Source organism: Scyliorhinus torazame, chromosome 3, assembly GCF_047496885.1.
Source record: "Scyliorhinus torazame isolate Kashiwa2021f chromosome 3, sScyTor2.1, whole genome shotgun sequence".
Taxonomy (NCBI): domain Eukaryota; kingdom Metazoa; phylum Chordata; class Chondrichthyes; order Carcharhiniformes; family Scyliorhinidae; genus Scyliorhinus; species Scyliorhinus torazame.
Window position 1 is genome coordinate 110,418,101 of NC_092709.1, and position 25,283 is coordinate 110,443,383.

Genomic DNA, 25,283 nt, shown 5'->3' on the forward strand with positions numbered 1-25,283 from the left:
AGGACTTGGTGATGGCATCATGCTTGAGAGCCAAAATGGTGGAGGACGGTGGAAGCCTTTGGGAATTTTGTATTCTTCCAATTCTGTTTTCTTGTGTATCCCCAATTTTAATTGCTCTATCATTTGTGGCCATCCATTCTGTCATAATATGCACCCATGCACATCATGAGGTAAAAACAGGCAGTGACAGACACCCAGGTTAGCCAATCAACCAATCAACATACAGGAACGAACACAACCAATCACCAGACAGAACATCAGACAGAATATTCCTACTATAAAACACACGAGGCATCAGCACTCTGCCTCTTTCCACTGGTGACAACTGTAGTGACAGTCAGGGTGTATATATCAGTCAGCACCTTCTACACGTGGATCAGAGCTAGCCTGGTCTAGTAAGTTAGAGTTAGTACACTTAGAGTAGTAGAGTGTCAACCCACAGCCAGCTGTGTGCATTGTTACAGAAGTTCAATAAATCGTATTGAACCAATGCCTACGTTTGGTGTATGCTTTACAGTTCATCTGCAGTCCGTGTTACCCCAGGGTGAATAACACAACATGATACCAGGAGTCTACTTCATCTCAGTAATTTATCTTGAATAATTCAGTGACGACCAGCAAGTGCCTTCCAGCGGCATGGAGAAGATCCAGGCCCCTCCACAGCTCCGGATCTCCGGAAATCTCGGTGCCAACTGGCGGGTCTTCAAGCAGAAATTCAGTCTATACATTGAGGCCTCAGGCCTCGAGGATGCGGCTGATGCCAGAAAAATCGCACTGCTCCTATCGACTGCATCGGACCAAGCCATCCAAATCTTCAATTCGCTCACTTTTGCCGACGGCGAGGACAAGACCAAGTTCCTGACCGTGTTAGCCAACTTCGACAGTCACTGTGAAGTCGAAACGAATGAGGGCTTTGAGCGCTATGTCTTCCAGCAACGCCTTCAGGGTAAGGATGAGCCTTTCCAATGCTTTCTAACTCATCTCTGCATATTCGCGCAATCCTGCAACTAACGTGGCACCGCTGATTCCCTCATCAGGGATCAGATCGTGTTTGGGGTCCACTCCGACGCCCTGCGGGAGCAGCTCCTAAAAATAAAAAACATGACCCTCCCAGTGGCCATCATAGAATCATAGAATTTACAGTGCAGAAGGAGGCCATTCGGCCCATCGAGTCTGCACCGGCTCTTGGAAAGAGCACCCTACCCAAGGTCCACACCGCCACCCTATCCCCATAACCCAGTAACCCCACCCTACACTAAGGGCAATTTTGGACACTATGGGCAATTTAGCATGGCCAATCCACCTAACCCGCACATCTTTGGACTGTGGGAGGAAACCGGAACACCCGGAGGAAACCCACGCACACACGGGGAGGATGTGCAGACTCCGCACAGACAGTGACCCAAGCCGGAATCGAACCTGGGACCCTGGAGCTGTGAAGCATTTGTGCTATCCACAATGCTACCGTGCTGCCCCAATCGAGACGTGTAAAGTGCATGAACAGGCGAAAAGCCACTACTCCCGCCTTAAATCGCAGAACAGGACCAACTTGCCTCCCACGAGGCAAAGAGTGTACAGGCCATCATCTGAATGCGGCGCCTTAGCATCTATGAAGGCGGCCATTTTGCGCGCTTTTCCCGGGGTCCCACGCATGCGCACCACAGACGGGAGAACGAAACGGCCGAAGACCACACTGCGCAGGTGCGAGCGGCGGCTGACCACACTGCGCATGTGCGACGACGCATGGAGCGTTATGACATCAACATCATGACGTGCCCGAACTGTGGCACCGCCCACTTAAAGCGGCAATGCCCTGCAAGAGGCAGATGATGTTTAAATTGTGGGAAGCCTGCCCATTATGCAGCTTTGTCAGGTCTGCACCTCCGATCGTGGGCCAACGATCCCAGTTCCAACACAATCGTGTTCAAAGTGTGCAGCAAGGGCTGCTGGATTCGGAACCTGGTAACACCACAGATCCAGAGGACGACTTCCTGGAGTCCCCATATCGTGTGGGCATCATTACCACGTATGACAAAGCCTCCTCAAATTCAGCAACACGCCTACCCATCCTCAACGTGGATTCTGCGGATGAATGGCGTGCTGTCATACAAGTCAACCAATGCAGCAGCCGGTTCAAGCTGGACACTGCTGCTTCAGCCAATCTCATATCTGAAGAACCGCTTAAAGGCGCAGCTGCAGGAGCTCCGAGACCAGGGTATAATCTCTAAAGTGATGGAACCGACTGACTGGGTCAGCTTGATGGTCTGTGTGAAGAAGCCCTCTGGAGAACTGTGCATATGTATAGATCCCACGGATCTTAACCGAAACATAATGTGGGAACACTACCTGCAGTGCTCCTCCAGAAGGATAACTCCTCGTCCTGGGCTCCAGTGGCCTATGCGTCCAGGGCCATGACTCTCACTGAGCAGAGGTATGCTCAGATAGAGAAAGAGTGCCTGGGCCTCCTCACCGGTTTTGTAAAGTTCCATGATTACGTCTACGGTCTACCAACCTTCACAATAGAGACTGACCACAGACCCCTAGTCCATATCATTCACAAGGACTTGAATGACATGACTCCCAGGCTTCAGCGCATTCTCCTTCGACTCCGCAGGTATGATTTTGAATTGGTTTACACACCGGGCAAGGAGCTAATCATTGTGGATGCCCTACCTCACCCTGTGAACAGGTCGATTTCATCCGCCAAATTGAGGCACAGGTGCAACTGTGTGCCAGCAACCTCCCGGCCTCAGACGAATGAGTCATCAACATTCGAGAAGAGTCTGCCAAGGACCCTCTTCTGCAACGGGTCATACATCACCTTGCAAATGTTTGGCAGAAAGGGCAATGTCCCCAGTTCTTTAATGTCAAGGATGACCTAACAGTTGTTGAGGGGATCCTCCTCAAGCTGGATCGTATCGTTATTCCTTGCAGCCTCCAGAGCTTAGTGCTCAAACAGATTCACGAGGGACACCTCGGTATCGAGGAATGCAGGCGCAGGGCCCGGCAGGTTGTCTATTGGCCTGGCATCAACGAGGACATATCCAACATGGTCCTCAATTCTGCGACTTGCCAGCGTTTCCAGCCTGCTCAGCCCAAAGAAACACTCCAGCAAAACAAGATTGTGACCTCTCCGTGGTCTAAGGTGGGAATCGATCTTTTTCACGCCAATGGGCGTGACTACGTGCTTATAATTGACTACTTCTCGAGTTACCCCGAAATGGTGAAACTGTCCGACCTCACATCAAGGACTGTCATCAAGGCCTGCAAGGAGACATTTGCCAGGCATGGTATTCCGCTCACGGTCATGAGCGACAACGGTCCCTGCTTCTACAGCGAAGAGTGGTCCAACTTCGCGAAGCTATACCAGTTCAAGCACATTACCTCGAGCCCGCATTACCCGCAATCTAACGGGAAGTCGAAAAAGGGGTCCACATCATGAAGCAACTGCTCTGCAAGGCTGCGGACTCAGCTTCTGACTTTAACCTTGCGCTGTTCGCGTACAGGGCAACCCCTCTGTCCACCGGTATGTCTCCGGCACAACTCCTTATGAATCGTGACTGCGGCGACTGTTCTGGCCATTCATTTACCTGACCTGGATCACCTCCCAATGCTGCAAAAGGTGCAGCAACTCAGAAACTGGCAAAAGCTGACATACGATGCTCATGCTACTGATTTGCCTGTGCTCTCTCCGGAGATGCTGTTCGTATCAAGTTCCCTGGTGCAGGCTGGTCAGCTCCAGCTGTTGTTGTTCGACAGGCTGCTCCCAAGTCGTTCGTGGTTCGCATGGCTGATGGATCCATTGTCAGGCGCAACAGAAGGGCATTACGCAAACTTGCCTGCCAACCACCGGATCTCACGTTCCCAGCTGTCGTTATGCCTTTTCCAGACACCTCGCTCCACGAGGCCACCAATCTGGCAGCAATCCCGCCTGTCAAAGCGCCGTCATCCCCACCTCCACCTCTCAGGCGGTAGACAAGGATCCGACTGGCGCCAGCCCCAGAGATTGGACTTATAAATATTTACTTTGTATATTTGTTCTGTATCTGTACACTAGACAACTTACATGTACATATGCCTTCACTCGCCATTTGCTGTAAATAGTTATATCTGTAAATATGTTGTATATGCTCTAAGCAACCGCCAAAATTTTTTTTTAAAGGGGGGTGTCATAGTATGCATCCATGCACATCATGAGGTAAAAACAGGCAGTGACAGACACCCAGGTTAGCCAATCAACATACAGGAAAGAACACAACTAATCACCAGGCAGAACACCAGAGGGGTCTTCCAACTATAAAACACACAAGGCATCAGCACTCCGCCTCTTTCCACTGGTGACAACTGTAGTGACAGTCAGGATGTATATATCAGTCAGCACCTTCTAGACGTGGATCAGAGCTAGCCTGGTCTAGTAAGTTAGAGTTAGTACACTTAGAGTAGTAGAGTATCAACCCACAGCCAGCTGTGTGCATTGTTACAGAAGTTCAATAAATCATATTGAACCAATGCCTACTTTTGGTGTATGCTTTACAGTTCATCTGCATCCTGTTGCAGTCCGTGTTACCCCAGGGTGAATAACACAACACATTCAACTGCCTTGGCCCAACATTCAGACTCTCTACTGTTTCCTAGATCCAGATATAAATCAAATGTAATTCGTTTAGATTGGTGGCTGTGCCATATGCACCAATTGCAACCACTGCTGAGGGTCAAACTGGTCCTTATATTTTGAAATAGGCAGTCCCAACAAGCACAAACTTGGGTCCTCTGGGGTTGTGAGACCAGTTATATTCCAAAGGATCTCCTGGACTGTTGTCTGGAATAAGTGGACTCAAAGGCACAAGCACAATATGGGAAGGTCGGTTTCTTCAGTTGGCATCCCTGCAGAATGTGCTTGGTTTAGAGCCATACAACTTGTAATGCTTGTGCGCCGTGTGATATGCATTATTTTGAATTAACTGTCCTGCAATTTACTTAACTTTGGGATGTCTAGGACCTGACTCCAAGCCCTTTGCTATTCTTCTTCCTTTAGCAGTTGGTCTCAATCAAGTTTCCAGGCATCCTTCAGGTTTTATGCTCTGTTCTTAGTCATGGAGGTATGATTAAATATGGGATGAAATACACTCACAAGAGGCTGTTGGGAAGGGGAGGAAAAATTCCAAGAGTGATGAGTCTCTTTGAAATCTATAAATTATTGCAGACAGCATTTCCTTTGAGGATAGTGATTGCTATTAGTCATATTATACAAAAGATAATTTGTCGGATAGCTGATGGAAGCACAGAATCTAGCACTTCTGGTGAAGCTGTCAAAATCTTGTGATCTCTTTTTCATTCCGAGCTCTGTATTCAGTTGAGGTGAGCCTTCTTGGCATCTCTCCATTGTGTCATACTGGGGAGAGGAGTGATTATCTTAGTGGGATCTTTGGATAGGCACAGAACTAGCTCTGGATTCATCGACTCATAGACTCCCTACAGTACAGAAGGAGGCCATTCGACTCATCGAGTCTGCACCGACCCACTGAAAGAGCCCCACCTTATCCCCGTAACCCAGTAACCCCACCTAACCTTTTGGATACTAAGGGCAATTTAGGATGGCCAATCCACCTAATCTGCACATCTTTGGACTGTGGGAGGAAAACGGAGTACCCGGAGGAAACCCATGCAGACACGGGGAGAAAGTGCAAAGTCAACACAGACAGGCACCCGAGGCCAGAATTCAACCCGGGTCCCTGGTACTGGGAGGAAGCAGTGCTAACCACTGTGCCCCAGTGGGTGTTTGAACTCTTTATTGATCTCTGTGAGATATAAATGGCAGGCTGCGCTGGGGAATTGGGACGAAGGTCCATATTTCTATTCCCTGCCATGAGTTATGATGGGGGGGCGGTTTAGGGACCAGAACACATTAACTGAGGTCTAAGATGACCAGTGTTAATATCCACAGTGTGGGAGATTATGGGCAGAAATCTTTCGCCTTAGTTCTTGCAGGAACGGTGGGATCATTATCGGTTTGCAAGTCAGGGATTTGCACACCCAGCCATAATTCTTTCCTCGAGTTGAACTAATCACCATCCTGCTTCTGGGCTCCTGACCAATGAAGGAGGGATCATGGCATAGGATGCAAGGATTCATCAGCACTTGGATTTTTGAGGCTGCAGAAATCACAGAAATGGAGAGGGCACATGGGCAGGTTGCTCCCTGGGTCTCACGTTCTTACCTGGAGGGATCTGAAGGGCTATTAACAGCCATCGTATTAGCCAGTGCCAATGCATGCTCACCCGCTCCACTGGGAAGGAAGTCTTCTTTCAGGAGGCTGCACATGTCATCAGAGACCATCGATGGGAGCTTGAGGAACTAATGTCTTATCAAGAAAGATGATTGCCTGTCTCTAGATCCTGTGATGGGGATTTCATCTCCTTCTAACTGGACCTTGGTGTCCATTCCATCTGCCTCCGGAGGATCCTATGGTTGAGGAGAAGGCACATGATATTGCTGTTGGTCTTGCTCTTCAGCAGTTGGTGATGGTGTGACCTCTGCTCTTGTCCCTCAGTGGAGGTGGAAGCTGCTCCCGTACAATATTGAAGGCTTGCAGCAGTGAAGATGTGTGAAGTGCCAGGCAAGTGAAGTGTCTTCTAAGAGTTTGGTAATCGCCTGTCAAGCAATAATAGTGCTCTCTGAGAGAAGCAGTACTTTGAACAAGTTCTTCAATGGCCATTGCTTGTGTTCTTTGGTGTAACTGAGCAAAGCATTCACTGCTTGTCAGTTTCACTTACAATGTTCTTCCCAGTGCACAATCGCCTCGATAATCCTGGCGAGATGCAGATACTGAGCGTAAATTGGGAAAGAAAGAATTCATGGTTAAGAATTGTCTGCTTATCCATCTCAGTTGCTTTCCTGCCAGACCCAAGGGGGTTCACCACTGGACTCTCAAACCATCCCAGGAAACATTACAAGAACACGAGATCACATTAAGATACAAGCCATTACTAATTTCTGGGATTATTCCACCCTTTACACTCCGGAACCCAATTCCTCTGAGCTGGGAAATTCTGCCCATGTGTCACTCTTGTTTGGAGAGTTGGAGTCATTTGAGATAAATTCATTTCGAGTTCTGGAAAGGAGAGCCAAGAAAGAATTACTCTCTTCCCCCTTTTCAACAATGTAATCGGTCACCAATGGCTGCGTAACTAAAATGAGCCACTGAATTCTAAACTCAATTGTTCCACTACCCTAGTAATTCTAGGTATTAGGGACTCAAAGGTGGCCTGAGATTCTGCATTACTGAGGTGTAAATGTAGGAAATAGGCTGTGTCATTTTCTCTCATTCATGCGAATATTGCTGCCAAGGCCAACATTTATTGTCCATCTCTAATTGTCCTTGAGAAGGTGGTGGTGAGCCGCCTTCTTGAATGATCATAGGCCATGTCATGTAGGTACACCAACCGTGCTGGTAGGGGGAGTTCCAGAATCTCAACAAAGTATCAGCAAAGGAACAGCAATATATTTCCATGTCAGGAGGAGGAGAACTTGCAGTTGGTGGTGTTCATATGTATCTACCACCCGTGTTCTTCTATGTGGCAGAAGATGCAATAGAGGGAGTTTTGGCAGGTGCTACAGTGCATCATGTAGATGGCACACACTTGGAGAAGAAAGTGTCAGGATTTCTGACAGGGTTGAAGCAGCAAAGAGTCCATGGGTTTTGAGTTTCATCTCAAATTCAAGCGAGAGACTGCCTGTGCAATGGAAAGCTACAGTCACTGGCCTCAGGAATGTCAGGGCTCCTGCTCGATGCTGAACCTTCAGTGCAGCACTGAGGAAGTGCTGTGTTATTGGAGATAATAACTTTTGAATGAGATATTAAATGGGGGCCCTATTTGCCTGCTCAAGTGGATGTCAAGTGGGGTCTGGATAGAGTAGATAGGGAGAAACCATTCCCACTCTGGAAAGAATTGAGAACGTGAGGGCACAGGTTTTAAGCACTGACATAAGAAGCATGTGCAATATGAGGAAAATCTTTTTCACGCAATGTGTGAGCAAAGTCTAGAATGCACTGCCTGAGAGTGTGGTGCGGGCAGGTTTAATTGAAACATTCAAAAAGGAATTAGACAATTATCTGAAAAGGAAGAATGTGCAAGGTCATGGACAGAGGGTGGGAGGATGCCACTAAGACTCATTCGGAGAGCCAGTGCAGATATTCTGTGCAGTAATAATTCTGTGATGATCATATTGAATGGTGGTGCAGGTTTGAAAGACGATATGGTCTACTCCTGACTTTATTTCTTATTTTCTTAAGTTCTAACTTTCTTCCTTCAAATAACACCATTGGAAAGGATCGTCTAGTTATTAATTGTGGGACTTCGCTGTATGCAACTGGTTCCTGCAATTGCCTATATAAACTGCAATTCAAACGTAATCCACGTTGTGCTGAGACTGCAACCCAGTATTGCAGAGAGGTAATTTTTTTCTTTTCCATGTTTATCTTTTAACACTTGCCATTCTCTCCTCGTTTGTTTTTACAATTCTTCAGCGTTTGTCTCTCCTACCTAAGGATTGCATGAGGGTTTGAATTGTGAGACAAGCAATAATAACCAGTGAGCCCAAAAGAATAATTGTTAAGCACTTTTCAAAAAATGGAAAAGAGTTAAAATATAAGAAATTGTAGAAAAGTTACTGACGAGACAACAATTCCATCGCAGGCCAGGTGTGTTTAAGGAGGTTTTTTTAAATGCAAGTAACCCTGGCAATCATCAACTAGATAATAAACTACGAATGCTTACGTTATTGGATCAAATTGGAAAACTAATGTTTGCTTTAAATATTAAAAACATCCACCAGGAAGCGATGTAAATTACGACAGATTTGTTTTTGAACTTCAATATGGAAGAGACTCCGGTAATAATGCATATCCATACACACAATAGTTCAACTCTCCCAGGCATGAAAGGTTTTAGATGCATCAGAAAACAAAAAGAGCCTTGCCGAAATAACAGTGACGTATAATAAGGAGCAGGTATCAATAATTAATAAACAAAGCAATCGTGGACGAGATGGGTGGGTGGGGGAGTTCTTGTTGAAGTGAGACGTGCGCTGACAGTGTGTGTGTCGACTGGAGTTCAGCAGTTTGACTCTCCCTCCCTCCCTCCTCTCTGTTTAAAGTGATTGGGAAAGTAGTGCGGCTGGCTGGCGGGCGGATATGTGGCGCGGTGAGCAGTCGCAGCCTGGCTGACGCCGCGGCTCTGTCGGTGAAGCGGCCGATGGAAGAGCCGCAGATGGAGAGGGAGAGAGGAGGCCGAGCGGCCGGTGTTCAGGTAAGTCGACAGCGCGAATCCCTCAGTAATATTCAATTCCCCTTCAGCTTCGAATTTCTTTTAACTTTTCAGCCGCGTTGGAGCGGGCGCGCTTTTAAAAGAGTGAAAGTTGTCGGTCTCTCCCCCCCCCCCCCCCCTTCCTCCCACCTCCTTAAAAGTACTTTTAGGACAACATGGCGTCACAGGGAAAAGGGGGAAAAAGTGGAGCCGGCCAGCTCGGATCCGGGGAATGAAGCACGGCAACTCCCGGGGAAAGTTCCTTCAAGTTGATGCGAGCTGCAAACTCTTTAGTCGTTGCCGGTATTTTGGTGCTCCAGCGCCCTGCGATCCGCTGCAAAAGTTTTCTCCTTTTCAGAAGTGCAATTTAATGGAAAGGATGCGACTGGTCTTCCTCCCCTCGGCAGCCTCGTTTTCTTTAGACGTTGATGGAATAACGTTCCCCACCGAGGTGAAAATGTTTTAATAACGCGTGTGTCTGCCAGACGCCGCAGGGTTCACCGAGTTTTGAGAACCTTGGACTTTTATTTTTGGTATGTGTGTGTGTGTGTGTGCGCTTCCTGACATTTGATTAAGAGTTTGAGTGGGGTTTGTGGACGTGATTTATTTTTATCCAACTCTGGTGTAAATCTTGTGAAACCCATCTCCTCCATCTTCTTGACTGCTCGATTTCCGTTCCACGGATCATCCCTGGGTGAAAGGCAGAAAGTCTCCCAAGATGTGCCACGTTTTTTTTCCTCTCGCATTAAAACAAGGAGAAGTTTTACGGGAGGATCTTCCAAAAAAAAGACGTGAGGAAAGTCGCCGTTAAACGTGTGTACAAGCACTTGGATTGCGAAAGGAAATTTGGCCATGTTCAAAAATATGTTTGGAGTCTTTTGATGTGTTAAAGTACTAATTGGGAAAATATCATTGACGCTGTGTAGAAAGAATTGTTTATTTTTGATTTGGTATAAAGAAGGTATCTTGTTTCTAAATTTAGCTGGCTAAAAGATTTTGCCTGAGTCAGTTTTTTTGTATACTTTTAGCTGTAATTTGTTCTCGGTGACTGTAACGGGTACTTGCACATAACTGAAATGACGTGTGGATTATCATATTTTGGTTACAGTCTCGTGTGTGCACAGTATGTTTTTTTTTATTTGTGCTGGAGATTTTTTTTTAAGGCTGGTGCATTCTGCCATTCATCCTCCTTGGCACTTGGACAGGAATCAGTTCAAGGCAGGGATTGAGTTACCAAAAGGACAAGAAATTTGTCCTTGCATTGGAATTTTTAAATTTTGTTTATATTCTATGTATCCTTATCACCATTACAAATTATCCACCAGCATTTTTGCCTTGTTTTCCTGTTGTCAACAAAACCTTTGGAAATGTCCTCGGAAGGTCTGAAGTTTTAACTTTTTAAACATGTGTTTTAAAATGTAGGGACCATTTTTGTAATACACGACAGACCTTTAAATCTAATTTCAGGCAGTTTAATATGTCCGTGTGTGTATACAGGTGGGCTATTGTTTGTTTAAAAATAACTTATAAAGATCTTCATTCACAAAATGAAAGATTGAAGCTTTCCCTCAGAGCACGTTCTGATATTTTTGTATTTTTATCTTTTCAATTTCAGCCTAGGCATTTTTAAAATAATCTTTATTGTCACAAGTAGGCTTACATTACCACTGCAATGAAGTTACGGTGAAAAGCCCTAGTCGCCACATTCCGGCGCCTGTTCGGGTACACGGAGGGAGAATTCAGAATGTCCAAATGTGATGTATATCTGAACTAAGAATGCCTCTTCAGTGGCCAATGTGGAAAAAATGGTTTTGCGTACAATTCTTTTCTGTTTTAAACTAGTTTCTACATCTTTTAGGAACACCGAAATTAGGAGCAAAGGTAGGCAATTCAGGCCTTCAATCTTGCTCTGCCATTCAATCAAATCATAGATTATCTCATCCTGGTCTCAAAGCCACCTCTCGACTTTTCCCCATATTCTTTAAAAAAAAATAAATTTAGTGTACCAAAATTATTTCCCGATTGAGGGGCAATTTAGTGTAGTCAATTCACCTACCAGGCACATCTTTGGGTTATGGGGGTGATACGGGGAGAATATGCAAACTACAAGCGGACAGCGATTAGGGCTGGGATCGAACCCGAGTTCTCGGTGCCGGGAGGCAGCAGTGCTAAACGCTGCGCCACCGTGGCCCCCCCCCCCCCCCCCCCATATCCCTTTTATTGAAAATTTTTGGTCAACCATCACAGTACATTGTGCATCCTTTACACAATATTATAACAACACAAATAACAATGACCTATTTTATAAACAGAAAATGAATAAATAATAAATAACAAAAATGAAAACTAACCCTAATTGGCAACTGCCTTATCACAAGTAACACTCTCCAAAAATATAATTTAACAGTCCAATATATAATTATCTGTAGCAACGACCTATACATATTATACAGTATATATTAACAACCCTGAGAGTCCTTCTGGTTCCCCCCCCCCCCCCCCCCAATCCTGGGCTGCTGCTGCTGCCTTCTTTTTTCCATTCCATCTATCTTTCTGCGAGGTACCCCATATCCCTTTTACCCGTTTTTAAAATCAGAAATATATCTATATCCCTCCTTGAAACCATTAATGATTTGGAATCCACTGCACTATGGGACAGCGAGTTATACAAATTCACCACCCTCTGTGAGAAGTAGTGCCTTCTCATCTCAGTTTTAAATCCACCACCTCTCAACCTATATCTGTGACCTCTTGTTCTGGATTGCCCCACAAGGGGGAACATTTGGTCTACATTTACTTTATCAATCCCTTTAAGCATTTTATCTACCTCGATCAGATCCCCCTCGTATCCAGTGAATATAAGCCCAAACTGTTTAATATCTCCTCATACATCAACCCCTTCATCCCTGGAATCAACCTGGTGAACCTCCTCTGAACTGCTTCCAATGCCACCACAAATAAGGAGGTGCATGTAGACTTTGGGTTGTGACAATTGTTGGTTTATCTTTGCATTCAATGGTATTTAAAGGATGTGTAGGATAAAGTATTTCAACTAATTTATATTAAATTATTATTAAATAGTCTTCTGTTTAGCACAGGGCTAAATCGCTGGCTTTGAAAGCAGGCCAACAGCACGGTTCAATTCCCGTAACAGCCTCCCGAACAGGCGCCGGAATGTGGCGACTAGGGGCTTTTCACAGTAACTTCATTTGAAGCCTACTTGTGACAATAAGCGATTTTCATTCATTTTCATTTCATATTTGCAGGATTCTGTAGCTGATATTGCTAATTAAACTATTCGTATTTCAGACAAGTAGTTATTTGGTGCATTATTGACATACAGAATCTTATTGAATGGCAAAGTTTTTGGTCAGTAATTTCTGAGGGTGTTCTCTCAATCAAGTTATGGGCCAGAATTTAGAACACCTGAAAATCTCCCCACCTGCCCCTTTTTTATTTTAAAAAAATACATTTAGAGTACCCAAGTCTTTTTTTTCCAATGAATGGGCAATTTAGAGTGGCCAGTTCACCTACCCTGCACATCTTTTTGGGTTGTGGGGGTAAGACCCACGCAGGCGTAGGGCAAACTCCACACACAGTGACCCAGGGCCAGGATTGAACCCGGGTCCTCCACACTGTGAGGCAGCAGTGCTAGCCACTGCACCACCATGCTGCCCTCCCCATTTGTGTTATAAATGCAAATGTCACTGCACATTCCTGGTACTCCTATATTTCCACTTGGTTGTTGCTCAAAATAATATAGGTTAGGCTGGTGAGTTTTTGCAGAACTATACAACCATTTAGTGGGATGGGGACTGGTGTGGAAGAAAGAAATGAGTCAAATAAGACAAGTTATGCACTTCTGCTTATTCTTTATCCCTGCATGGTGCTGCTTGTTTAGAAACCTTCATTAAGGCAGGCTGAGAAAAACTAACTTAAAGTGAATCATACGAGTAACAATTAGACTTTGAACAGAAATTTCAGTCTTATTGGGAAAGGATGATAGTTATTTGTTGCAATATAGGGTAATTCGGTACTTGCTGTTTCCCAAAATCGTACTGAATTTGGTGATGTGGTCCTCAAAGGAATGGTATTTGTGTTACAGTTCACTTGGGAGTCCAGGTTCCATGCATGTTGTAGTCTGGAACTATGGGTAATGATGGTAGAGGCTCCAACTTTATTTACATCACATCACTTCTGCTTGTACCACCTGCCATTGGCATATCATAGAATTTACAGTGCAGAAGAAGGCCATCTGACCCATCGAGTCTGCACCGTCCCTTAGAAAGAGCACCCTACCTATGCTCACACCTCCACCCTATCCGTACACCTCCACCCTATCCCCGTAACCCCACTTAACCTTTTTGGACACTATGGGCAATTTAGCATGGCCAATTGACCTAACCTGCACGTCTTTGGCCTGTGGGAGGAAACCAGAGCACCCGGAGGAAACCCACGCAGACACTGGGAGAACGTGCAGACTCCGCACAGACAGTGACCCAAGCTGGGAATCGAACCTGGGACCCTGGAGCTGTGAAGCAATTGTGCTAACCACTATGGTGCCGTGTTGGAAGGATCTGCAAGGTGATATTCAGCCAGTTTTGCTGATTATGAACGCACCTTCCATGGCCATCAAGTCCTCAGGTGGGACTCCAATCCAGAGCTTTTGGCTCAAGAGGCATGGACGCTATCTGTTGCATCAAATGACCTCCATTCTCAAAGGAGTAGTGTTGTTAGTTCTTGGTTAGATTGCCTGAAGAGACACTTGCGCTGGAGTAGATTTAATATAAATGTGCACAAATGCCTTTCATAGTCACATGTTGACTAGTTACATTGCCTGTATTTTCAAGTAAATGAATCATGCATGGACTTAAATTTTAACAAATTATTTTAAACTGTAGCATCCTCCAGTTCTGTATAATATGAATACTTGCAAATGATATTGCAATTTTAAGATTCAGAATTTCACTTTCAGGAAGTTACTGACTTTTTATCGGTTTCAGTTTTGACACCAGGATTTTAGTGTAATGAAAACAATCTCTGGATTCTATTTCTATAGGTGTGAATCTGTTTTATGATTTGAATTGTATTCCTGATAGAGCACTTTCACTTTTGATTAATTAGTGGTTACAGGGCAGTTCCCCTTGCTGAGCTGTATGGGTCAGTTTTGTCTTTATGAATGCAAAACTATTGACCTGGGAGCAATTACGAATTTGCAGTCAGGGGAGATGCTTGAAGTGTAAGCCCATCAACAGGTCTTCGTGACTCAGTGAGTAAATACACTGGCTGTTGTATTGAGACATGCACATCAGAAAGATCCTGGGTTCAGTTCATGTTTCAAGTACAATAGCTTATATGGTCTTGTCATGCCGAGTCTAGTAAGGAGAAACTCCAGCTGGATTTACTGCTCTAATCAAGGTCACTGTTTGCTGCTGGAAAGTGTGGATTTTGGTTGTGAGTAGGCTCAGTTCAGCTGCGATTATCTTAAGTGTTGACAAACCTGCTGTTGCCACTGTCTATGCATTCATGAAGAGTGGACCTTCAAGACGTGTAGTAAATTAGTGCACCAAGCATTGTGTTGGATGCTTCGGTGTGTTGTAGACTTCAAATTTCCACGAAGTTGCAATACTGAATCTTCTCAATCCCTGACCAACATGGGGAAGGTGTATTTGATTACTTGCACATTGCTATTGCATAGTACATGTTATTGCATAGTACATGGGCCATTTACCCCCTTAAGGGTTTACAGTTAGCTAATGGAATTGGAAGCAAGTCACCTTCCTCCTGTTTGCTTGGCCAGGCAGAAAAAATGAGCAAGGAAAGTGAAAATGGGGCTTTAATATAGTACAATGAACTTTGCTTCATGATTGAAGGCATAAATCATTTTGCACAACAAATAAGTTTGTCATGAGTCAAACGCATATGTAGGAAAGGATTTTTGATCTTCCGTTATAACTCTTGTACTGATGTTGAGAGTGTGAAATCGTTGGGTGCAACAGCTGTTGCTACATATTAAAAATGCTTTTATGTAGCCCTTTCAAGATCTCGAGGCATTACAACCATTAAAGATTTAAAAAGTGCAGTCACTGTTGTAATGTAAGAAATCTGGCACACAATTTTCTGCACAGCAAGCTGCCACAAGCATGTGATGATTAAATAAACAGTTTTTAGAAATTTAATGACCGGTAAATTTCGAATCGTGGTGCCTGCTCTTGTTTGAAATAATACCATTGAATATTTTTACATTTGTTTGAGAGGAGATGGTTTGGCACCTCATCTAATAGATGCAGCACTTCCACAATATTGCATTAACATTTCAGCCTAGCTTTTGTGCTCAAGTCTATGGAATGGGACTTAAACTCACAATCTTCTGACTCAGAGAAGAGTGCTATCAACTAAACCATGGCTGCCATATGTGGGGCATGGTGCATGGAGTTTTAATATGTTAAATGCACCCCTTGTCAATGGAATAATAGCCATGATGTGGAGATGCCGGCGTTGGACTGGGGTGAGCACAGTAAGAAGTCTCAACACCAGGTTAAAGTCCAACAGGTTTGTTCCGAATTATTACCTTTTGGAGCACTGCTCTTTCCTGATTCACCTGAGGAAGGAGCAGTTCTCCGAAAGCTAGTGATTTGAAACAAACCTGTTGGACTTTAACCTGGTGTTGTAAGACTTCTTACAATGGAATAGTAGGTACTGCAACACATCGTACCAACCAAGAAGTTTGCAGCTTTCATTCTTCAGGTGATCTCACCTGTGAGACATTATGATTGGTTGTAATGCTTGTTTTAAGGAGAAGAATCAACCAAGGTCCCATTTGACTGTTTGTCATGGACCTTTGCTGAAAAGTATAGGTGCCTGGGTGTTGGTCATTCACAGCTGTAATTCTCCAAGTTTAAATAGTCTTGATTGCATTCACTGGCAACTCGTATAAGGGAAAAATGTTAAAGGAGCTATACCCCTATAAGACTCAGATTTATTTTGTACCCCAACCTGCGTAGCTTTTTTTTCCCATAATGTTGTTCATGTTTTCTACCCCCTTTATCCTATGATGTATCTCGTGGTACTTTCACATTAATAAGCTGAAAACCCTCTATCTGGAGTCACATGCAACTTGAGCATGGTGTTTTGGATTCTGCGACTGCCAAACAATGTTGTCAGAGGAGTATTGTAAATAATACATTCTTAGCCAATATAAAACATAGAGAATGTTGTGTAAGTAGAATTGTAAGTCACAAATCTACTTTGAAAAAAATCAAACAAGTCAATCTTGCAGCTGTAGTTTGGTAAATATTGTTGCTGTGGATTTGCTTCATTGCTGTGGATTTGCTTCATTAAGTAACGGTCAAATTCAGGGAACCCCACAGCCATGCTAAAATTCAAAGCATTGCATTAAAAAAGACTACTTTTTAGTAGCTGTTAAATTCTCTCTCGTTTGAGTTTGAACGTTTCAGCAGAGAACTCCAACTTCATGCAAGTCGAGACAGTGAAAGACATTTTATAAGCTCCAGAAATAACAGTTGTAATCTATAAATAAGGAACATGCTCTGGAATAGTGTGTGCTCCCTGTTGGGAAGGTTTTTACTTGTAAAGTTATAAATTGTTCTTGGAATCAAAGTTGAAATCCTGGTAACCAAGACAAACTTAAAATATCCAGCAATGAATGTGTAATGAAGGATCTGTGACTGCCTTAAGACGTTTGTGAAATGTTAGAAACATGGTTAGTTGTCCTTTCTGGTAGTTCTGCAACTTGTAGATTCTTGGCACAATTTTACTTGTGGTATTTTGGTTGGCCCCTGTGTCCGAAGATGGTGAGCCTTGCATATGGATTTAAATATAGTTGTAAAATACGGCACTGTAATAATGAGGAAATGCTGCATTGTTGGGAGATCTGTTCGTTGGATGAAATAAAAGTCTTGTCTCCCTGTTAAAATAAACTATTGTAATATTCAAAGAGGAGTGAAATGTTCTAACCCTCATTGGGAAAGGAAGGTAACTGGTACTTAATTGCCATTAGCTACCTAGAAAGAAAATTTCAGTCCAGCACTATATCGCTAGAGTTGTGATGCAGAAGCTCTTGTTTATTGAGCCTGAGAGCTTTAATGGACACACCAGCTATCCTTTATAAATAATGTACATTCTTTGTAAAATGGAATCCCAAGAGACTACAGAGAAAGCATCATTATCAGACTCTTCAACCTTCTTTGAAATCCTCAATTGATTTACAGCTGAGGAATTGTGCAAAATGATACTCCAGTCTACATCAGGTCAGTCAGTGAAAGTCAAGATGTGATCCCATTATCCAGACATAGTAATTAACCCATTTGATTGGACATGGAGTCAGATTGTTTGGCGTGTCCTTCAGTGTTCTTAATGGTGAGTGGACAGTAGATTTTATTATTATGGAGATATTTTATTAAGAATGCTTGAATATACTAGCTCAATGGGTCTGATGCAAGAAAAAAATGAAAATTGACATTGGATTAGCTGACCAGCAAGGTCATGATGATTGTGATCTTTAAGATTTGTCCGTGGCATGAAACTTTCTCAGTGTTGCACCATTGTCTTTCCTATCCAAGAACAATCACTTCTAGACTAGCTCGGAGTCAGTTAACGACAAGGACATAAGGTATATTCATGCACCATTCATTGTGCTATATGTCTATATATTCTAGGTAGTGTAACAAATGTCTGGTAGCGCGTTACAAGGTTGTAATTCAGTTGAGCTGTTCTGGTGTTGTAAATTGTGAGTGGTTGGTGAACATCAGCAGATCTGCAGGATTGAATTACTGTCTTAAACTCACTGCCAGACCTATTAGGCAGTTGTAAGGCTGCAGTGTCCGTGCATAAAGGAAGGGACCTTGCTGCTTTGCTTTGGATCATGTTGATTCCTGATTTTAGATTTACGCAGCATTAGTGCACAGCAAAATTATTTTGGACCAAGTTGTATGAATGCAGCTTTTGGTTATATTTAAATATTTATGCCATTATAGACCATAATAGTAGCTTTCATTGACAGAACAAAATGATTCTCGTTTATCGTTGTTCTGCTTAACCTCCATTGTTAAGGATTTTCTATTGATTAAATAGTATTGTTTGGGTCTTCAGATTTTGTGAATATAATGCATGAACTCTAATACAAGTCTAGAAATTTTGCTTGGTGTTGGGGGTTGGGAATAGATAGGTTCTCCTTTAAACTAATTACAGTTCACTGCAATTTATCTCTCCAGAAGTACTTTACATCCCTCCCATTGCACCATTCACTAGTCTCTTCAAATGTTTCTAGGGTTTTGGTCTCTACTATTTTGTCTCAAAGTCTATTCTGTGTATTGACCACTTTTTTGTGAAGAAGTCTTTCCTTATTATTTTGCCTTTTCCTAATTTGAGCCTATATCCTCATATCCTCATGCCCTACTGTTGCAGTTCATTTCAAAGTACTCTTTTGGATTGACCTGGTTTTGAATCTCCTGGTACGTTCCTAATGTTCAGTGATCGCTGATGCCTCACAAATCTTCCACTGTGAAGACCTACCCAAAAAACCTGTTTGGTTCCTCAGCCATTTCCTCATCTCCCATTATTAAATCTCCCTTCTCATCCTCTAAAGGATCAATATTTACCTTAGCCACTCTTTTTTTGTTTTGTTTTATATATTTGTAGAAACTTTTACTATCTGTTTTTATATTCTGAGCAAGTTTACTCTCGTAATCTATCTCTTTATAGCTTTTTTAGTAACTTTCTGTTGTCCCTTAAAGATTTTCAAATCCTCTAGTCTCCCGCTAATCTTTGCTACTTTGTATGCTTTTTCCTTCAATTTGATACTCTCCCTTATTTCCTTGGATATCCACGGTTGATTTTCCCTCTTTCTACCGTCCTTTCTTTTTGTTGTATCAACTTTTGCTGAGCACTGTGAAAAATCACTTGGAAGGTTCTCCACTGTTCCTCAACTGTGTCACCATAAAGTCTTTGCTCCCAGTCGACCTGGTTAAACCAATCAATATGATCATCCAATTTCAATACCATGCTCTCTATCTCTCTCTCTCTCTCTCTCTCTCTCTCTCTCTCAACTCCTTGAAATTCCCAGCTTGAGTCACTGTCTTTGCGGAGTCTGCATGTTCTCCCCGTGTCTGTGTGGGTTTCTTCCGGGTGCTCCGGTTTCCTCCCACAGTCCAAAGATGTGCAGGTTAGGTAGATTGGCCATGCTAAATTGCCCTTAGTGTCCAAAAAGGTTAGGAGGGGTTACTGGGATAGGGTGGAGGTGTGGTCTTGGGTAGGGTGCTCTTTCCAAGAGCCAGTGCAGATTTGGTGGGCTGAATGGCCTCCTTGTGCACTGTAAAATCTATGAAATAAGTAGACCACTCTGTCCATTAAGCCTGCTCTGCCATTATTAAGATCATGGCTGATATGATAGTAACTTCATCCCTCCCACCCCCTAATAATCTATCACCACCTTGCTTACCAAGAACCTATCCGCCTCTGCCGTAAAATATTCAAAGGCTCTTCTCAGGAAGAGAGATTCAAATATCGTTGTTTATTAATTGTGGTTCTTGAATGAGAATGTACTCTGACCAGGGCATCAAGTTGGAAGTCTGTCCAGCTACATCACCAAACAAAAATGATATATTTGGAAGGAATCTTGAGACTGGAGAAATAGGAAGACAGTGAAGATAACTTCGATTTCTAAAAAATATTTGATGCATTTGAATCCTAACTTATATGAGATGGTGTACACAATCATAAAATAAACATTTTTGGCTTGTCAAATTGCTGTGCTGGCTCTATTTGCCATCTTCTTGAAACTCACTGGAATCCATTCTATACAGCCAAGCTCACCATCATGAACTGACTAATCAGTCAAATACATAACAAAACTTTTAAAAACTGTTATTATCTGATGCCAGAGCAAGTGAAGCATAAACTATTGTCTGCACAAAAAAATTACTTAATGAGTGTGCAACCTATAGATGTGGTGACGAGATATAGTTTCATGAGCAGATATTCTACACAATCTCGGCAAATTAAAGACCACTATGCTGTGCTTTAATTGGCAAAATTGTAACTCTTCAAATGTCAGGTGCACCTCAAAGAACTAAATCGGGCTTGGCTTGTCCAACCTTTTTGCTTGCAGGGGAGAAAATTTCCATTTTCTTTCTCACTCAAGGAACCAATGAGTAAATTTCAGAAATATGAGGCTTGACACAACTTCAAACTGAATTTCAAAAAAAGATATTAAGAAAAGAAACCATTGCTGAGAAAAAAATAAGGCAATGTCATAGCAATAAGAAGTTTCTAAAAAAGATTAATAATAAATGAGCAAGTGAGAGAGGCTGTGTGCCAAACTCGCTCTAGTCTCATAATAATAATCTTTATTATTGCCACAAGTAGGCTTACATTAACACTGCAATGAAGTTATTGTGAAAATCCCCTAGTCGCCACATTCGCCTGTTCAGGTACACCGAGGGAGAATTAAGAATGTCCAATTCACCGAGTAGCACGTCTTTCGGGACTTGTGGGAGGAAATCGGAGCACCCGGAGGAAACCCACTCAGACGTGGGGAGAACATGCAGACTCCGCACAGACAGTGACCCAAGCAGGAATCCTGCATCTGGGAGAATGGCTCACACATTCTCTCTCTCTCACACTCCCATGTGTGCCCACAAGCGCTCTCTCCATGTTCGATCACACACTCACCTCCCTGCATGTACACACTATTACGATCTTACACCCCCCAACAATGGCTAGGACACTGGACCGAAACCCAATATTTTATTTTAATTTTGTTTGGCTGTGAGGAAATGATACTTCGCTCCAGGAGTGGTTGCATGAAGAAATAGGGATATGGTATATTAAAATAAAACTTTATTACTAACACAGTATTAAAATATTTAACATAAGCTGAAAATAGCACTGCCAAGGTGCCGGCTGGGCAGTGCCAAGGTGCCCAAGTTCCAGGGGGAGGGTCAGGTAGCCACCTGACTACCAAAGAGCCTCCGATGGCCCGAGTGACCCCGGGTGCCGTTCTGCCTGGCCCACGTTTGTGTGGCCCAGCACTGATCGGTGCCCGGCTGCAGCCTCCCTTGGGAGGCAGGAGAATTGGCAGAGGCCGGTGGATCCCAGGCAGGTAGGGCGCAAGTAGGTTTATGACCTAGGGTGGAGTTCTGACTCTGTCTCATGGGACTTGGGTAAATCCTGCGAGGCACGGAGGCTGTCAGGAGGGCCGCTGGAGGATCTCCCAGGATTTTTCAGCCGTGTTGTGCTCTTGCTTGAGCTCAATGCGGCAAGAAAATTGCGACCAATGTATTTTGATATGTGATTTGGCTCTGCATTTCACTTTCATGCGCATCACTGCGAGTTAGACCAGTATTAATTTTACAAGTTTGTAAGTTGGCATTCTTCTGGTGCATGTCAGTCCGACAGTTTAAACCTGACCTTTATGAAATTAGGTGTTGTTGATGTATAAAAGGGATGCTTGATCTTAAGAACATTTCCATTGGGGATTGAAAATCGTGTGATTTCTATACAAAGCAGTTTTTGATAGCGAAGCATATAACTTTGTGCTGAGCCTCCTTAATCTTTTTTGACTGTTTCCCCTTTAAGTGTTCCCTGAAGACATTAGGTTTAATTTAAAAATGAACTGTCAGACACTGGTGTCAAAATTTTCAAATATTTGTCTAAAAGCATTATTTGCGTTACGTAATTTGCATTACAATTATGCATAAATTGAGTTTCCACTATGTTTAACACTGATTTGAAAAAAAAGTTGGACCTGCCAGCAGAATTGCCCATGCTGTCACGTGGAAATAATGCGCATGGTGAATTTCCGGTGATTTCACCAGTTTGTGACCGTTCAAGTCAAATTAAACATTTTCTTGAGTTTAAAGGTGCTCACAAGCATGTTTTTAAATTTTTTAAATGTTAATTACTCTTCACTTTTGAAGCCAGTAAATTATTTAGTATAGCTTTGAGCATTCAGTAATTTTACAATGAAGTTACTAACTTGGGCAGCACACTGGCTTCACAGCACCAGGGTCCCAGGTTCGATTCCCCACTGGGCCACTGCCTGTGCGGTGTCTGCACGTTCTCCCCATGTCTGCGTGAGTTTCCTCCGGGTGCTCCGGTTTCCTCCCACAGTCCAAAGACGTGCAGGTTAGGTGGATTGGCCATGATAAATTGCCCTTAGTGCCCAAGAAGATTAGGAGGGGCTATTGGGTTGCGGGGATAGGGTGAAAGTGAGGGCTTGGGTGGGTCGGTGCAGACTCGATGGGCCGAATGGCCTCCTTCTGCACTGTACTATGTTCTTGTTCTAGTGGGCTAGACGCTCATTAAAATTCTTACTTTTCAGCTGTTAAAAAACTAGACTACGTGACCACCTCTACAAGGGGGAAAAACCTTGTTGCCCAATGGAATTGGTTTATGCAAGATTTGGCATTTGTGATTATACAAGTTAATTTGGATGGCAAGTTGAGATGTAAGTTCATGTTGGAATTTGTGCCCAGATTCTTGATTGCACCCAAAGTGGAAATGCTTCCCCATTGTATCTTAACAACATTTTGTTTTCTTATGAATGCTGAAATGCTGATGATGCTTACTTGTTTTCTTCTTGGCCATATTCACAATTCTCAGACTAATAAGGTTAAAATCATAATCTTCATATTGATTGGGCAAATATGCTTGGCTGAAGTAGCCTGGAAGATAAGTCCATAAGAGTATATTTGGGACAATTTCTTAGAGTAGCATATTCTATTGTCAATCAGGGAGTAGGCTACATTAGACATGGGAGTATACAATGAGACAAGATTAATGAATGCCATTTAGGCAGCAATAATCATAACATGATAGAATTTAGCATTCAGTTTGAGGGTGAGAAATGTGGTTGTAACTACCCTTGTAATTGCCTTTATTTAAATTTAGAGGGCAGAGTTGGCTAAAGTGAACTGGGAAACTAGGTTAAAATGTAGGACAGTAGAGAAGCAATGGCAGATGTTTCGGGAGATATTTCATAACTCAAAGATGATGTTCCATTGGAAAAGAAAGACACTGAGATTAATGTAGGCTAAATAAGAAAGTTAAGGATAGTATCAAATTGAAAGAAAAGGCGTACAACATTGTCAAAAAAACTAGGTAGGTCGCATGGTTGGGCAAATTTTAAAACGTAGCGAAAGACAACTGTAAAAATGAGGAGGGTGAAATTAAGAGTGAGAAAAATCTAGCTAGAAAAATAAAAATAGGAAGAGTTTCTACAGGTATTTAAAAAATAAGAGTAGCAAAAGTGAGCATTGGTCCCTTTGAGGGGGAAACTGGCAGAACCTTTGAATATGCATTTTTTGTCTTGTCTTCGCTGTAGAAGACAAATTCCACACTTGAAAATTGAGAGGTTAAAACCACAATGACAAGAGCAAAGGGACTAGAAAAACTATTAGAACTAAAGGTTGACTAGTCCCCTGGACCTGATCTTTTGCATCTTGGGTTTTACAAGAAGTGGTTGCAGAGATTGTAGATGTATTTGTTGTGATCTTCCAAAATTCCCTAGATTCTGGAAAAGTTCTCGAAGATAGGAAAGGAGAGACACAGCAGGAAACTATAGGCCAGTTAGCTTAACAACTGTCATAATGGATTCTAGCCTTTTCATTATGAAGGAGGTAATAGCAGGGTGAAAATGACATTACAGATGTAGATTTATTGTCATATGTACCAAGGTACAGTGAAAAGTATTGTGCTGCGTACAGACCAGGCAGATTGTTCCATACATGAAAAACGGACATACGATAAATACACCGAGTGTAAATACATAGATATAGATATCGGGTGAAGCATACGGAGTAAGTGCTACAACAGTAAAGAAGATATGTAGAGAGATCAGTTCAGTCCATAAGAGGACCATTCAGGAGTTTGGTAACAGCGGAGAAGAAGCTGTTTTCGAATATGTTAGTGCGTGTTCTTAGGCTTTTGTATGTTCTGCCCGATGGAAGAAGTTCGAAGAGAGAATAACCCGGGTGGGAGGGGTCTTTGATTATGCTGCCTGCTTTCCCAAAAGGGGGTGTGGGCTGAGTCGATGGATGGGAGGTTAGTTCGTGTGATGGACTGGGCTGTGTTCACGACTCTGTAGTTTCTTGCGGTCTTGGACCGAGCAGTTGCCATACCAGGCTGTGATGCAGCCAGGTAGGATGCTTTCTATGTAAAAATTAATAAGAATCAACGTGGACATGCCAAATGTCCTTCGTTTCCTGAGGAAATATAGGTGCCGTTGAGCTTTCGTGTTTGTAGCATCAACGTGGGTGGACCAGGGCAGATTGTTGGTGATGTGTACACCTAGGAAATTGAAGATGTCACCATCTCGATCTCGGCACCATTGATGCAGACAGGAGTGTGTATGACACTTCGCTTCCTGAAGTCAATGACCAGCTCCTTAGTTATTCTGACATTGAGGGAGAGATTGTTGTTGCTGCACCATGCCACTAGGTTCTCTAAACTCCCTCCTGTACTCTGACTCATCGTCGTTTGAGATGGGATCCACTATGGTCATGTCATCAAACTTGTAGATGGAGTTGGAGCCAGATTTTGCCCCACAGTCATGTATGTATAAGGAGTATAGTAGGGGGCTAAGTATGCAGCCTTGTGGGGCACTGGTATTGAGGACTATCGTGAAGGAGGTGTCGTTGTTTATCCTTACTGATTGTGGTCTATGGGTCAGGAAGACAAGGATCCAGTTGCAGAGGGAGGTGCCAAGTCCTAGGTTTTGGATTTTGGCTGGGATTATGGTGTTGAAGGCGGAGCTGTAGTCAATGAATAGGAGTCCTTGTTGTTGAGATGCTCCAGGGATGAGTGTAGGCCCAAGGAGATGACGTCTGCTGTGAACCCGTTGTGGCAGTATGCGAATTGCAGTGGCTCAAGGCATTCTGGAAGTCTGAAGTTGATGTGTCTCGTGGCCAACTCTCTAAAAGCACTTCGTAATGATAGCTGTCAATGCCACTGGACGGG

At 43.3% G+C, this 25,283-nt stretch overlaps 1 protein-coding gene across 4 annotated transcripts in view; it reads left to right on the forward strand.

Annotated features, from left to right (window-relative positions):
• smad1 (SMAD family member 1) overlaps window positions 1-25,283 on the forward strand; it is a 382,222-nt gene that overhangs the window by 185,196 nt on the left and 171,743 nt on the right. The window contains exon 1 of one of the 4 annotated variants that reach the window (XM_072496113.1): window positions 9,186-9,308. The exons of 2 other annotated variants lie outside the window; for them this stretch is intronic. The gene's annotated coding sequence lies outside the window, so the exon portion shown is untranslated. Of the gene's footprint in view, window positions 1-9,185; window positions 9,309-9,521; window positions 9,757-25,283 lie in introns of those variants that run through there. One more of the 4 variants, XM_072496117.1, reaches the window with a different exon arrangement.